General features: G+C 35.8%; 1 long non-coding RNA gene and 1 pseudogene across 1 annotated transcript in view; one reads left to right on the top strand and one right to left on the bottom strand.

Moving 5' to 3' along the window:
• Positions 1-988: 988 nt before the first annotated feature.
• The window catches only part of LOC148109354 (uncharacterized), a 78330-nt gene continuing 61598 nt past the window's right edge, over positions 989-17720 (bottom strand). Inside the window, exon 4 of the long non-coding RNA XR_015725938.1 lies at positions 989-1284. This is a non-coding gene — a long non-coding RNA (uncharacterized LOC148109354). The remainder of the gene's footprint in view (positions 1285-17720) is intronic.
• Positions 9796-11528, top strand: LOC123801012 (60 kDa heat shock protein, mitochondrial pseudogene; annotated as a pseudogene).

Genomic DNA, 17720 nt, shown 5'->3' on the forward strand with positions numbered 1-17720 from the left:
CAGTAATGCTGAATTTCTATTCTATCTGGTTATCTTTCACCACGCACTGTCTTAGGTTTTTGCCTAAATTTTTCATTTGTGTTCGTTTTATATTCTCAACTAGATTACAAGTTCTTTGCAGTTAGTATGGTTCAGCCCATTGAATTTAATTCTATTCCTAGTTGGTTTTTTTAAGTTTTGCTTATTTGAGTTATCTTTACACCCAATGTGGGGCTCAAACTCACAACCCACAGGATCAAGAGTAGCATGCTCTTCCAACGGAGTCAGCCAGAATCCCTATTCCTAGTTTTGATACTTACTAATGTATGATTTTAAGCAAGATAGTCTCTCTCGATTTCAAATTACTCATCTCTATGGCATGCATATATTTTGTTCTTAAAATCATTTGATTTTTATTTTTCTCTGTCTTATATAGGGTTTGGGACTAGGCTATTAGAATAGCTCTACAGAAATGAAAAAAAGGATGGAGTCCTTTCCTGATGTTTTTTAGAAGCCTATCATAGACCAGATAGCAACATCACACACACACACACACACACACACACACAAATATCAAATCCACACACATATATATATATGACCTTACATATATAAAATTAAGAATACATAAGCATAAATGTAAAAAAGACAAAATTGATTCTCCTGAATATCAGAAAATAATTCTTAAATAAATGAAATTTATGAAATGTTACTGGATGGAAAGACTTCTGCTATATAGTTGCCAATGCCCACATATTAATTTATAAATGCAGTGGTTATAAATAAAAGTTACAAAACACTATTATTTAAACCAAAAAAAGTATTCTACATTTTTCTGAAAAAATGATCACAGGAAAATAGATTATCTGAAAAAGAAGAATTTTGTTGCTAAATATTAAAGGGTATTTTAAAGCTAAAATAATGGAAACTCATAATACTAGTACAAGAAATTGATGAAAACAGAACAGATAATTCAGGAACATATATAAGTATATTTTAATGAGTGAGGTGATAAAGTATAATATCAAATAATTGGGTAATAGATGAGCAAAGCAGTAAGTGGTTATTTTGTCAACTAAACATTTGGGAACAAAATAATAAATTACCTCCTTATATAATTCTAATCAACAAAATTATTTCCGATAAATTAAAGAGCTAAAGGAAAATATAAACATTAAGAATTCTGGATAAAAACCTAGGTGGCTACTTACATATACTTGGTGTGGGAGAGGTCTTAAGACATCTGAAGAAACCAGAAGAAAAAGATCAACGGATCCAACTACATAAAAACGTAAACTTCCACACCTTAAAAAAAAAAAAAAGAAAAAGAAAAAAATCACCTCAAAACAGATTAAGATGAAAAAAAAAAACTTGAGGAAATTACTTACATTTTATGGAAAACAAATGACAGCTTTGCTAACTTGTTTTTCCATATCGATAAGAAAATATAAATACAATTAGAAAAACAGTCGAAGGACATAACTAGGGAACCAATCACAAAAGAAGAAATACAAATGGTTACCAGACATAACAAATATTTAGTCTCTCTAGCAGAAAAATATACAGAAATTTTGCAAAACTGTCAAACATTAAATGTACTAATACTCAGTGTTTGAAATAAACATTCCTGTATGTATATTTAGATTTTGCTATTGGAGATACCGTCTGACCTTCTGCATAAAATAGAGAGACATATATCTATAACCCTAGGAAAGCTCATATCTTTCCACACAGTGATTGTGAAAATTAATTATGAGGCACTGGCTTAGAACTCATTCCAAAGGCATGGTGGTGGGAACAGTATGCCCAGGGTGCTGGCAATAGGAGAGGCATTGTGTATAGAAAATTTATAACAATAATAAAGCTGACTAAAAGCCAGTTTGCTTTTATTATCACCATGCACAGGCAATTTGAAACAATATCAGTGATTTAAATACTCCTCCCCACCAAGCTGAACTGCCTCTACTGCCTAACCTTGGTACTCTACTATTCTAAGGAAATAAAATATTTGTGTGCAAAAATTATTCGATGAATAATATTCATCACCCTATTCATTAATATTAAAAAAAACTATCCTAAATGCCTAATATTATAGGATTAGTAAAACAAACCATAGAACATTCATATTTCACAATCAAAAATGGTGGTGTTATTCTGTGTTTGCTCACCTATGGTGTATTATTAAATCAAATGAAATAAAGAACAAAAATTCTACTCACAGTACATTTTCAAATGTATTTATTTATATTAAAAAGTTCTGAATAGTTTTAGTCACAGTCTGATTTTAAGTGTATTTTTATCATGGTGTAGGAGAGATACCAGGAAGGATAAATAAGATCTGTAACACCCGTTCCTCCCAACACACATATACATAAACACTCGCACGCACATTTTTTACTAGAGCAGTTGTTCTCAAACTTGGCTGCACATTAGAATAGACCCAGGGGCTTTTAAAATCCTAATACCCAGGATACAGCCATATCAATTAAATCAGAATCCCAGGTGTGAGCGGGGAGGGATGTGGCATCAGTATTTCTAAAGATCCCCTGATGTGTCCAACGTTCAGCTAAATTTAGAACCAATCAACTACTGCTGCTCACGTGTTGTCTGTGGACCTGCAGCAGCAGCGACCACTGGGAGCTGGTTAGCGAGGCAGGATCTTGGGCCTGCTCCAGACCACAATCAACATTTTAACAAGACTCTCAGGTGATTTAATTAAAGCTCAAGAAGTACTGATAAAGCACCTCCATTTTCCAGCTCTCCAATACATGATTTCTTTGGAGGAGAGGTTTCTGATGTTTCAAATAATCCTGAAAAATACTGGATTTCTAAAGTTCTCTCGAAAAATTCTGCGATTCTTTTTCATTTTACCTTCCTTCATCTAGAAGTGCATGCAGATCATTTTTGCTAACCCATATTCCATAAGAAAATAAAGCAATTAGAGATTCATTGGGAACAGGTTTAGAAGATAATGCATCTCCTTGCTCTTGGGATGAACAAATCGCATCATAATTTTTCTTTCTCTTTTGCCTAAGAGAAAAGAATTTTCCAGACTTGGAGCTCAATATTAACTTACTGGATTGTTTTTTTGCGGAGATATATTAGCCAAGTAATTTCATAAACAGCTTTAATAAATTTGCCAAGTCACTAGGAATTAAATGATATTATCTCTTGTCCAGATCAAAAGAACAGCTGAGTCACCCAAATATGTCATTGTAATCCCAGCAGTTGTATAAGTAATGAACTGCAAGTGTGTAAAGTTAATAAAAGAAAATAATTCGAAGCTTGGGGAGGGGTATTAAAGTGAGACAAACTTTTAAATTGAGAAAGCAATTGCCAAACAAAGTATTTCATGTAGGGACTAAATTTACATAATGGAAATTCTAGGCAACCTGAATCAGTGCAAATAACCCAATGCAATAACAACTTTATTAAGATAACAGCCATATACATATAGAAAATAAAGGCTTTTCCCTCAGTCATGAAATAGTATTCTCCTAATAGAAACCAGCATTACAAACTCTCAGTAACAAGAAAATTGACTGATACACTATGTTTCTTGCGTTAACATACTAATGCAAGCTCAGTTTCTCAGCAGTTTCTGGTATAAACATCACTACTGTTCTATACAGTGGGTGAAAGTTTAAATTGAATTCCATTCCAAAATTTTGATTAAAACTCCAGAATTTTTAAGAATTTTCTCTTTCCTTATTCATTGAATCTTCATCACAACTCTGTAATGGATTGTTATTCCCATTTTAGAGATACAGAAACTAAAAGTTGGGGCAGTTTTAGCTATTTTACCCGAGGACACAAAAATTCTAATTCAAAGGGATACATGCACCCCAATGTTTATAACAGCATTATCCACAATACCCAAATTATAGAAACAGCCCAACTGTCCATTGACTGATGAATGGATAAAGACGATGTGATGAGTATATATATATATATATATATATCATATATGATGAGTATATATATATATATCATATATGATGAGTATATATATATATATATATATATATATATATATATATATATATATATACTCAGCCATAAAAAGAATGAAATCTTGGCATTTACAATGACATGGATGAAACTAGAAAGTATTATGCTAGCAGAATAAGTCAGTCAGAGAAAGACAAATACCATATGATTTCATTCATATGTGGAATTTAAGAAATAAATGAGTAAAGGGGAAAAATAGGCAAACTAAGAAACAGACTCTTAACTATAGAGAATAAACCGATAGTTACCAGAGGGGATGTGGGGGGTGGTGGTGATAGGCTAAACAGGTGATAGGGATTAAGGGGCACACTTGTGATGAGTACCGGGTGTTGTATGGAAGTGTTGAATCACTATATTGTATACCTGAAACTAATATTACACTGTATGTTAACTAACTGGAATTTAAATACAAACAAAAAAAAAGGGAATTACCATATCCAAGAACACATGGATGTGGTAAAGCACATACTCAAACCTTGATCATTCATTCTAAGTTTTTCCCATAACACAGCTTCTTCTCAGGTAATTTCATTCTATTTCTTTCAATATTTATTTTGTTCATTATGTTTTCTAGGACAATACATACACCCATACATACACATCCACACCCTCACACGTACTCTTGGATAATCCTGGCCAAAATCCATGTCATAGGTAATTTGTTAAATACATACATTCATGAAGGCTGACATTTTTAGATTCAGCTGCACATCTCCTCACAACTAAATATGATGGAATAGGGTCTTTTTTGGATTCACCCGTTATTCTGGGAGACAGCACTAAATTCTACTTCTCATACAGATTATTCTTAATCACATTCACCAAAATCAGCAAGAGTTAAGAAGAAAATATTATTGATCATTTTGCAAGGTAAAATTAATTCTTAACTAAATTCTACTTTCTTTTTAGCGATATCATGCCATATCTCTTCAAATGTGCCTGAACACTCACTACTGCACACCCTGTTTTATTTTGAATGTTATTTTTTTAAGTTTTAAAAACTGTCTAGTATATTTTCATGGTACAACACAACACATGAGAAATTGATGTACATGTATCTAGAAGGCAGGTTAGAATTTGTTTATTTAAACATAATGGTCACAATTTCTCGTTTTATTTTTCTTTTCTTTTTTTTTTAATTTTATTTATTTATTTGACAGACAGAGAGAGAGATTGAGAGAACAAGTGGGAGAAGCAGACTCCCCCGGGACTCAATCCCAGGACCCTGGGATCATGACCTGAGCCAAAGGTAGAGGATTAACTGACTGAGCCACCCAGGCGCCCTCTCATTTCATTCTTTTTTAAATTTTTTTTTATTTTTAAAGATTTTATTTAGTTATTTGTCAGAGAGAGAGCACAATCAGGGGGAGTAGGCAGAGAGAGAAGCAGGCTCTTCACTGAGCAAGAAGCCTGATGCGAGACTTGAGCCCAGGACCCTGAGATCATGACCCAAACTGAAGGCAGAAGCTCAACCGATGAGCCACCCAGGCATTCCTCGTTTCATTTTTCTATAACTAATTTGGATTTACTTCTACCTTGTGATAACCACTTGGTTATGTCCTTTTGTGTGCCTGTGGTAAGCATTTCCATGCATATCAAGGTGAAAGAGAATTTTTAGGAGTTCTAATAAATCTTGATATTAATGTTCTTCTATTTAATAGTTTTTCACTTAATACAATCTCCACAGAAATATGAAAATCAAAAGAGAAAGTAATTGGAATATCTAAAATGAATGAATAATACCAAATATAATAATGAACACTCAATACTCAATTCCAAATAATTTCCATTCTAAAGAATTCATAATTTCTCTAATCCTATTTTATTTTCAGTCAGCCAACAGCACAATTTCCTATATAAATAAGGATACTTCTGGGACATTCTGGTTATTAGCACAGTACATTATGTCTTCTCTGTTCTTTGAAGGTGACTGTGGTCATTGCACAATATAGAAGTGAAAATTAAGAAAACTCTTAATTAAAACTATTTGAATATTGATTTTTTCTTAACTATACCTTTATTTACCTCTACATTTATGTTGCTGATATGCATGTATCTGATTCAATTTCAGATCAAACTAAATTTTCAATCTAGCTCATGGAAAATAGCGGGGTCTTAGTAAAGATTAAATGTTTTCCCATGTACATTATTAGAGTTAGAAAACCATGTATTAACCAGCTAATTTTTTAAAAGGAAAAACAAAGTATCATATTTAAAGAAAATGTTAATTGTAACAAAAAGAAATTTATCTTTGTGGTAGTAATCTCCAAATATGGTCCCCTAATCCCCGGTGGACTATTCACTCCCTTAAATATAAGCTGAAGTCTACCTGAGTATGGGCTGACACCACAATTTGCTTTTGAACTACCAAAGACAGTGTAAGTGCCTTTGTGTTATCTCCAAGGTTACATCATAAAAAACCTTGTAGCTTATACCTAGAGCTCGCTAAATGTTTGCTGTGGGGGATGCCAGTCCCACCCTGTAAGAAGCCGAACCACCTTTGATGAGGGAACAGAAGGCTAGCTGAGGACAAAGCACAAACTGACACCCTGCAACTTTCCCAACCTTCTCCTGAGTGTGTGATATTCCTCCAGGAAGCTCCCGAATGTCTTAATGTTAATGCCTTGCTAGAGGGAAAAACAACCTTAACTCGACAATGGTAAGACCTCCAGTATCTGGTGAGTCCTTAACATATGAAAATCCTTTTGAAACCTCTCTTTTCCTTACCTCCACCAACTCCCAAGTAAATAATCAGCCACCCCTCACAACCCTGGTGCAGCAACTCTTTCTGCCCTATCCCCGTGCATTAATAAAACCACCTTTTTGCACCAAAGACATCTCAGGAATTCTTTCTTGTACATCGGCTCTAGACCCCACCCCACCAAATCTCACTTATATCCCAAACCACATCACCTTGAAGCCGCCATGCTATGAAAAATCCAAAATGAGAAAGAATCAGAGAGAGAGAGAAAGACAGTGAGAGAGAGAGAGATGGTTGGCTAGCCCTCAGTTTTTAAAGCATCCAAATCCAAGCATCGATACGTCAGTGAAGACATCTTCTTAGACATTTCAGATCCCAGGACATATCATGTAGGGAAGAATCCAGCAATCAGGCGAACAGCCATAACTGAAGCTCCAGGTATCTGGCTCCAGTTGACTCATCCAACCATCTCTAACCACCAGAGCCCCAGTTATCCCCATAAGACCTCAGAAAACAAGAAGACTTGAGCCATTCTCACTATATTCTGATGTAATTTATGACCCAACTCACAGAATTGAAAGCATAATTGTTATGAAAATGAGTTTAAAAGAAGGCGTCTGTGATTTGGCCTCCAGGTTGTTTATTCTTCACTGCAGACTACGACCTGTTAGCGCAAAATCCCTCCAATGCCAAACAGAAATTTTTACACAACCTGTTGTGTTAGAAATAGCTCAAACAGGGGCGCCTGGGTGGCACAGCAGTTGAGCGTCTGCCTTCGGCTCAGGGCGTAACCCCGGAGTTATGGGATCGAGCCCCACATCAGGCTCCTCCGCTATGAGCCTGCTTCTTCCTCTCCCACTCCCCCTGCTTGTGTTCCCTCTCTCGCTGGTTGTCTCTATCTCTGTCAAATAGATAAATAAAATCTTAAAAAAAAAAAAAAGAAAAAAAAAAGAAATAGCTCAAACAAGCAGACTTGTGGGCATTTAAGGCCTGCCCGCTTTGCATATCCTGAGAAGCCTCACCCAACATCTGCCAGCCATAGATAAAATAAGCCAGTGGTTCAAAGACTCCAAGCTGCCACTGTTCTTCAGAGCCTTCTGACTCAAAGACTTTTCCGAGGCTGGTGATCAACATTACCCAGATCTCCTAGACAAGTAAACCCCTGCAGAAGCCTCTGGACAGACTCTTGCTTTGAGGGATTTGCTCACATGCAAACCTTTCAAAACAGCCCAATAAAGCATTTATAGGCTACTGTCACCTCATGATCATATGTTATCCCTTGGATCAGTCCCCCAAATCCCTTAAAACCCCTACAATAATAAAATGACTTTCATTTTATGCAACTAAATTTCAGGGCTATTTGTTATGCAGCAACAATAAATAATAGAATCAACTGAAATCATTTCCCTAAGGCATTCAAAGCCAGCTTAAAACAACAACTACCCTGAAATACAATGTTGTAAGATTATAATTATACTTTAATGCCTTAAAAGCTATGATCCAAGGCTGAAATGGTAAAGTTTCTGAAATACTGTAATTTTTTATGGTCTATCACATCCTTTGAAGAACACTATGAGATGATAAAAAGATTTTAGGAAGAATAAGGAATAATTTTCACAATAGGAACTTCAACTGTTATTAATATGCAACATAAACTCACAACCACAAGCAATCTTGTCCATCAAAGACAAAAAGTTTTGGAAGTAATCAACCATTCCTAAATTGTTAGTATTAATGTTCCTTTTTGATTTGTTTTCATTTGGTTTTTGCCATCCATTAACATTCATTAGCAAATAAGTTGTAGCAAAAATTTTCAGGAAATTATTGAAGTAAAAAGAAAACCTGGAAAATCAATTATCCGCAAACTCATAAATAAGACATAACTTCTTTATAACTAAGAAAATTAACCTTCTTGAAAATTAGAAAGAGACTCTCATTATTGTTTTTTGGCACTGTAACACTCTGGTCCACTAGCCAAACACAGGTGTTCCATGTTAGCATCATCTGAGAACAGTGATGTGGAAATGTTCTATCACACATTTACTCTATGCAAAACAGAGTGAAGGAGAACTAAATAGTGAGGCCTCTATTAGTTTAATCTATTTGGCTAAATCACACCTGGATTTAAAAAAAAATTTGCAAGCTGGTGTCAAAAAAAATTTGCAAGCTGGTGTCTGAACACGTATCACAACTGAGCATGTCTTCCCATTTCCCAGATTAGGAATACCTCACTAATTCACAGGTGACTAATGTATGCTTATGACTCTACTCTTTACTCAGCTGTGTGAAAAAACATTGCACAGACCAGAGAAATTGAACAAAGGAAAACTTGGTTTTACTTTTCACCTTGCTACTTACAGTGTGACTTCAGGCAAATTTTATAACCAAACTGAGTCTTTGTCTACACATTAATAAAATCGCATTAATCTCAAATGGTCATTTTGAGGATGAGATATTATACATGTAACACTGTCTTATATTAAGTAACTTGCTATATAAGCAAGCTATTGTTTTCATGGACTATTTTAAGATCAGCACTATTACATGAGTTTCAGGAAGAACAAGATCTCTTTCTATTTTACTTACCAGGAATGTCCATCACATGACCTAACACTTTCGGGAAAAGTAAGTAGGTTCTCACTTTCATTATATTTAGCTTATGCCACTTATTTGCCATTTACATGGCATAATATGGGAAGATAAACTGATTGGCAAAGAAACTGTAAATAAAGTAGTCCTGTGATGTCCAGTTAGAAGCTTTAAAAGCAAAGAAAACAATATTGATATGATATGAATTGCCATACCTAACTCAAAATATCCAATTCCATTCAACTTATAGATAAAAATTAACTAATTATGGTTTAACTTTGTATCAATTAATCTTCTTAAAATCAATGTGGAAAAATTATTTTCTTCATTTTATAAATAAGAATACAGAGGTATCAGAGAAGGGATAGAGTCAAGTCTCTGAACCCTCTCCTACTTCTCCCTTGATAAAAATTTTATTTCCTCCTCTCAGCTTCTGAAGGAAGGCACATTTGGCTTTCATTTGAAAAAGGGAACTGAACCCTCATTGGCCTCCAAAGGCTTGCCTTATTCCCAGCATGCCCTACCACTGCCTTGCAGAAATGTTTGGATTACCTGTAGCCCTTTGTCAAATTAGGCCAGTATCCGGGGCACTGGCTCCTCATCTCACTCAGGCCTAAGCCAAAGATGTAAAATTTGGTGCAGATGCCCGAGCCTTAATGCTTCAAGGTGTAGACCTTTTAGTCGATGCTGTAGCCCTTACTATAGGGCCAAAGGGAAGAGCAGCAATTATTGAACAGAGTTGGGGAAGTCCCAAAGTAACAAAAGATGGGTGTGACTGTTACAAAGTCAATTGACTTAAAAGTTAGATATAAAAATATTGGTGCCAAACTTGTTCAAGATGTTGCCAGTAACACAAACGAAGGGGTTGGGGATGGCACCATTACTGCTGTCTTGGCATGCTCTATTGCTAAGGTAGGGTTCGAAAAGATTAGCAAAGGTGCTAATCGTATGGGAATCAGGAGAGGTGTGATGTTCGCTATTGATGCTGTAATTGTTGAACTTAAGGAGCAGTCTAAACCTGTGACGACCCCTGAAGAAATTGCTCAGGGTGCTAAGATTTCTGCAAATGGTGACAAACAAATTGGCAAAATCCTTTCTGATGTAATGAAGAAGGTTGGAAGAAAGGGTGTCATCACATGAAAGGATGGAAAAACACTAAATGATGAATTAGAAGTTATTGAAGGCATGAATTTTGATCAAGGTTATGTTTCTCTTTATTAATACATCAAAAGTTCAGAAATGTGAATTCCAAGATGCCTATGTTCTACTGAGTGAAAAGAAAATTTCTAGTTTCCAGGGAATTGTATCTGCTCTTGAAATTGCCAATGCTCACTGTAAGCCCTTGGTCATAAGTGCTGAAGATGTTGATGGAGAAGCTCTGAGTACATTCGTTTCGAGTAGGCTAGAAGTTGCTCTTTGGGCTGTAGCAGTCTAAGCTCCAGCTTTTGATGACAATAGAAAGAATGGGCTTAAAGACATGACTTTTGCTACTGGTGGTGCAATGTTTGGAGAAGAAGGATTGACTCTAAATCTGGAAGATGTTCAGCCTCATGACTTAGGAAAAGTTGGAGGTCATTGTGACCAAAGATGATGCCATGCTCTTAAAAGGAATAGGTGACAAGGCTCAAATTGAAAAACATATTCAAGAAGTCATTGAGCAGTTAGATGTCACAACTAGTGATTATGAAAAGGAAAAGCTGAAAGAACTTTTGGCAAAACTCTCAGATGGAGTAGCTGTGCTGAAGTTTGATGGGACAAGTGATGTTGAAGTGAATGAAAAGAGTTACAAATGCCCTCAATGCTACACAAGCTGCTGTTGAAGAAGGCAGTGTTCTGGGAGGGAGGGTGTACCCTGCTTTGGTGTGTTCCAACCTTAGATTCAATAACTCCAACTAAAGATCAAAAAATCAGTAGAGAAATTACTAAGAGAACACTCAAAATTCCTACAATGACCATTGCTAAGAATGCAGGTGTTGAAGGATCACTGATAGTTGAGAAAATTATGCAGAGTTCCTCAGGAGTTGGTTATGATGCTATAGTTGGAGATTTTGGGAATATGGTGGAAAAAGGAATCACTGATCCAAGTAAGGCTGTAAAAACTCCTTTCTTGGATGCTGCTGGAGTGGCCTCTCTGTTAACTACAGCAGAAGCTGTAGTCCCCAAAATTCCTAAAGAAGAAAAGGACACAGGAATGGGCAGAATGGGTGTAATGGGAGTTGTACAGGAGGTGGCATATTCTGATTCTTAGAATAGTGCTTTACCATTATTAATGAACTGTGAGAGGAAGCTCAAGGCAGAGCTCCTCAACAATAATTTTAGAGAAGTTAGCTGAAGGAAATGACTGAAGAAAAAGCTGACTGATGTTTAAGAAAATCACTACAACTATCAGTTACTGGTTTCAGTTGACAACATATAATGGTTGACTGCTGTCACTGTCCATGCCTACAGACAATTTATTTTGTATTTTCGAATAAGACATTTGTACATTCCTGATAACAGAGTACAAGAGCCAGGTACCAAAATACTGTTTTCAACTTAAATCACTGAGGTGTTTGTACTACTGTTCTGTTAAAATCAGGATTTTAGTGCTTGCCATCACCAGATGTAATGTTAAGAAGTAGCCTTTCTGTGGAGAGTAAGAATAATTGTGTACAAAGTAGAGAAACATCCATTTATGTGACAATCTTTGTGTAATAAAAATTTGAAAAAAATGAAAACAGTAACTGAAACTGCTTTAAGGTGATGATTCTCATTACCATGTTTAGAGATACTTGACTTTTTTGGAAGGCAACAATTGCTTACTTAAAGTTATTAAACACTTACTGTGGAATGTTTAACATTAATGACAGTCTAATCATGCACTTATATGTCTCAGCTGACATGACTCCTGTGCAAAGCTCAGAAGACCCTGGAAAACCAAGAGGTCATTATGCATGACTGATGGGCTCAGTCAATCAAGGCATGAAAAACAAGCCAAAAGAAGGTCAAACTGAGACAGGGTATACAAAGGTATCAGATACAGACAAATACTAACCAGGCAGAAAAGACCAGTTAAGCTGGAATGGAGGGACAGAATCTTAGGCAAACACAATGGCAATAATTTGTCATGGTATGACAAGTAAAAGTATGAACTGAGAGGAACAGAGAGAAGGTACCAAAATGTCAGAAGAAAGTTGAATAGATTATAGGAGTATAAACAACATGTAAATCTATTTCATAAATTAAAAATCATCATAAAATGTAATGAGGTATTATTGGTGAATTAAATTTCACAATATGGCCCCAAATTCATCTCAGCAATTTATGAAAGCTCTCCTTTACTCCGTATTTACACTAATGCTTCCTTGCCCAAATTAGTTAACACTTACTTTACCAATTCTTCAATCTCCATTCACTAATCAAACGACTCCTACTAAGCTTGCAATCCCATGACACTACTGTGACAATTCTTCATCAGGTCACCTGTGACATTTCTAAGTAATCTCAATCAGTGGGCAACTTTAGCTCTGATCTTACTTGAGTTTCTACAATGCTAAACCCATTTGAGTACTCCATCTTTGTTTCAACACTCCCCTCCCTTAACTTCTATATCTATATCACTACATCCCCTCCTGGGATGTCCTTTTTCTTTCTGGCTGTTCCTTCTCTTTCTTCTTTGCCGACTCAGTTTTCGCAAAACAATCCTTAAATGTCAAATGCCCTTCAAGGCATATTCGTCAGTCCTTGTCTCTTTTCATTCTGTACATTCCTTGTGCGTACACTCTTCCTATGGTCTTCAGTTACCAAGCATATTTTTGTGACTTTTACATATAAATCTCTAGCAGGCTTCTCAGTTTCGGGTTGATACATCCAGTTCACAGTGTTTTCACTTGCATGTTCCAGAGATACCCTAAACAGCCAGTTTAAAGCCAAACTCCTAACCGCCTTCCCAGTCCGTCCTCCTCCCATTGTTTGCTATTGAACAGCATGCTCATCCATCCAATTCTTCAGGCCAGAGCCCTGACAGTCATCCTTGGCTCTCTCCCTCCTTCTCCATAGCCAATACATCACTAAATGTTGTTGATTTTACTTTATAAATTGAAATCTTTCCATTCCTCATTTCCATCTTTACCGAGTCCAGGTTACTACACTCTATCATGCAGACATATTGCTATAGCTTCCTGACTAGGGCTTCCTGAAACTTACTCTCTGAACTGAAGCAAAAGCATTTTTAAAAACACTCTAACCAGGTATTTTCTCTGCTTACTCTCTTGAGAAAAGGTTGAATATTTCTAATCTGGCTTACAGGGCCCCGGGGGATCTGTTCCCTACAGGCATGTCTGGCCTCTTGCGTTCCTCTCAACTATCCTCTGCTCTCCAGCCACACCACACTGTTTCTACTGTGCAAATACACCACACACCCTCCTGCCACAGTCTTTGTACAGCTTGCTCCCTCTGCCTGGTGCACTCTTCCCCATTCCTTGTCACTGCCTGAATTAACTTATCTTTGGATCTCAGCACCAGAGTTACTTCCTCAGAAAGTCTTCCTTGATCTGCACCCTCTAGGTTCCCCCAAAGAGTCAGGTCGCCTATATACTCTCATTACACCCTGAACCTTTTATATGTAGCATCTGCCATGGTGTACAATTACACAGTTATTTATGTAATAGCAAACCCTGGGAGGAAGGGATGATGCTGGTCTTTGATCACCATTGCAATCCCTGTGCCATATATGGGAGTCATCACAGAGCAGGGGTTCAGCATTATATGTTGCATGATTAAGTAAATGGACTGAAATGCCTGCGTGAATACCTTCTCATCTTCTCAAGGCTCTAAGATATCTTCCTCAAACGAATATTTCCTCCCTGCACTCATAAGCAACTCTGTTTATGTTGGTATCATATTTATCACATTGATGATTGTGTAAGTATCTTTTTTCCAACAGAGGTTATGAGTTCTTTAGAGGTCTGAGGTTAGAAATCATGTCTTGTTCACTGTTGTATCCTGGGGTCTCTTGCAGTGCTGGGCATATCACAGGCACTCAGAAGTGGAAGGAATTGAAGTAGAGAAAAAGATGAATTCTACTGGTTTTAAGATTTCAATTGGCCTTGCTTCAAGAATAAACCCATTTGCACACAGGAGGCAAAGCCAGGCATTACTGAGGAAAATTGCTTAATCTGTTCTATATATTACAGATAATGTCCTGAATCTGCTATCAGGCCCTGCCAACCTGCTGAGTTCCTGAATAATTCAAAGCTTTCTTCTTCTTCTGCTTCTTCTTCCTCTTCTCCTTCTTTTCCTTCTCCTTCCCCTCCTCTTTTTCCATTTATAAATATAATCTGCATATTAAAACTTCATTACCCTTTCAGAACAAATAAAATGTTTCATGATAGTTTCATATTTTTTGGAAAAGGGTAGACTTTAAATCCAAAATGGATAGTTGGGATTTTTTTAATCAAACAATTAAAATAAAGCATTAGTTTACAAAGCAGGTGATCAAGTTATAAAGTTTATCATTCAGAGATATGGTAATAGAAATAAGAAATAAGAATGGATTTTATTTTTAAAGGGTTGATTATATTTATAAGTAATAAAATCTTAGATTTTTTACTAAGACAAACTGGATGTAGTTAAACTTTAATATTCAAATTATAAAGAAAAAATGTGTCCTCTCATGACCTCTCTCTTGAGGCATTTGTTGTCAATATAATACTTCTCTAAGGAGTCACTGGTTCTCACTCAGGTTGTCAATTCCTAGCTTAAGTGCTCTGTTAAAACAGATAAAAATATTTAGGGTTTTGTTTTAGTAACTGGCAATCTCTCACACAATTTAGAAAAAATACATATATCATTAGCTTGTTCCTTGACTTTCAAACCTGACAGATTATCATTAGCCAAGTGAAGTGTTGTATTTACTTTGTAGGGAAATTTGGGGCACTACCCGTGACACAGATAATGGGCCTGCATTGAAAAAGATAGGCACAGGAAGCTTTGAAGTTTTCAGATAATAATCTCCTAGATAAGGAAAGAGTAACTATCCTTACCTGTTTTTAGCAACAGAACACATCATCAAAGCAAGAACACACTAGAAGGAATGCCATGGATATGATTTAATGAGTAATATTTTAGAATAAACATTATACTGATACCTCATTTATATATATTAGTTGATATGCTTATTAGTTGTAACTAAGCTTGTTGGAAAGAATATTTCCAAAAGATCTCATCTTCATTGGTTTGGGTTAACAGATTTCACATACTTAACTGCAGATTAAGATATAAATAGAAGATACTAATAGTTATCAGTTACTCCCTGTAATTTTACAGTTGTTAAAAACAGATACAGAAAATTACATTTTTTAATTTTTAATTCAAATTTTTTGAGATTCAATATGCATATAATAATACCTCATAATTTTTTAAATGTACAGTTAAATGAGTTTTAACAAATGTGTACAACATGAAACAACTGCCTTAATGGAGATCTAGAATATATGAACATACAACTTGTTCATTTGTTGATAAACATTTGGGTTGTTTTTAGCTTGGGGCTCTTATGATTAAAGCTATGATGAACATTCATGTGCAAGTCTTTCTGCGGACTACTTTGTTTCCATTTCTTTTCAATAAATACCTAAGGAAGGAATTGCTGAATCATACCAGAAGGTATATACTAAACCTTATAAGAAACTGACAATCTAAAAAACATACTTTCATTAATAAAATTCAAAGATATCAGGAGGGCAAAAATATATATTCAACATGTATTCATTCATTCATTCCACGAATGTTAAGCAATCATCTATCATACAGCAACACAAGTTTGTGCAATAAATGTATAGAATTTAATAAGATATAGTCCCTGCCCTGAAGACATTCAGAGAATATGGGAAATACTCTTTTATGCATGTTGGAAAAGAAATCACTCTATATACAACGTACTTGAGAAAGCAATGCTTGTGTAATTGGATATGCTAAACCCTAGGTCTGCTATCAATTAGTTATTCAACTTTGAGAAGACTCGTAATCCCTTTGAGCTTTATTATCTTTAAAAAGACAAGAATGAAATAATTAGCTATTTTCAGACACTAAAGTAAATCTGTAATTTGTAAAGAAAATAAAAGGAAACAGTAACAACTTTCCAAATTTGTTAACTCAAATAAAGTTGATAACCTAAAGTTTCACATTTCAAAGTAGTTGATACTTTTGTTAAAAGATTGATTAATAGGGTGATTTCAAATAAGTATGAGCAACATGAACTGTTTCTTAAAGCATAATAGTAGTTCGTTTACCCAGCATTAAAACATGAATTGTAGGAGAAATTATATCAATGACATGCCTGAAAACCTACCCTCCATTGAATCGCAACCAATCTGAAATCTAGGAATGAAAACAAACTGTAGACAAACATAACAGAACACTGAACTGAAAAAGAAAAGCCCAAAGCTTCCAATAGCTCCTGACATCATAACTTCCAACTGTCCTGTTTTAATGCTCTAGATACCAAATAAACTGAAAATTGGTTTTATCCAGCAGCTATTAATGAGACCTCTCTCGGCAAACAGCTCAAAAAGTGATTTTCATGGAAATTCAAAACAGGGCAGGTAATCAACCTCATGTAAGAAATATGCATATAACAGTCCTTGTCCATAATTTTTTTTAAGTTCAATTAGCCAACATATAGTATATCATTAGTTTTTGATGCAGTGTTCAATGATTCATTATTTTCATATAACACCCGGTGCTCATCATATCACATGCCCTCCTTAATACCCATCACCCAGTTACCTCATGTCCCCATCCCCGTTCCTTCTGCAACCCTCAATTTGTTTCCCGGAGTTCAGAGTCTCTCATGGTTTGTCTCCCTCTCTGATTTCTTCCCATTCAGTTTTCCCTCCCTTCCCCTTTGGTCCTCTGCATTATTCCTTATATGAGTGAAACCATATGATAATTGTTTTTCTCTGTTTGACTTATTTCACTTAGCATAATGCCCTCTAGTTCCATCCATGTCGATGTAAATGGTAGGTATTCATCCTTTCTGATGGCTGTGTAATATTACATTGTATATATTAACTACATCTTCTTTATTCATTCATCTGTTGAACAACATCTCGGCTCCTTCCACAGTTTGGTTATTATGGACATTGCTGCTGTGAACACTGGGGTGCATGTGCCCCCTCTTTTCACTACATTTATATCTTTGGGGTAAATACCCAGTAGTGCAATTGCTGGGTCAAAGGGTAGCTCTATTTTTAACCTCTTGAGGAACCTCCATACTGTTTTCCAGAGTGGCTGTACCAGCTTGCATTCCCACCAACAGTGTAAGAGGGTTCCCCTCTCTCCACATCCTCACCAACATTTGTTGTTCCTTGTCTTAATTTTGGCCAATCTAACTGGTGTAAGGTGGTATCTCATTGTGGTTTTGGTTTATATTTCCCTGGTGGCAAGTGCTATGGAGCAT

This window comes from Ursus americanus, chromosome 10 (genome assembly GCF_024610735.1).
Source record: "Ursus americanus isolate L20-20 chromosome 10, mUrsAme1.1.p, whole genome shotgun sequence".
Lineage (NCBI taxonomy): Eukaryota > Metazoa > Chordata > Mammalia > Carnivora > Ursidae > Ursus > Ursus americanus.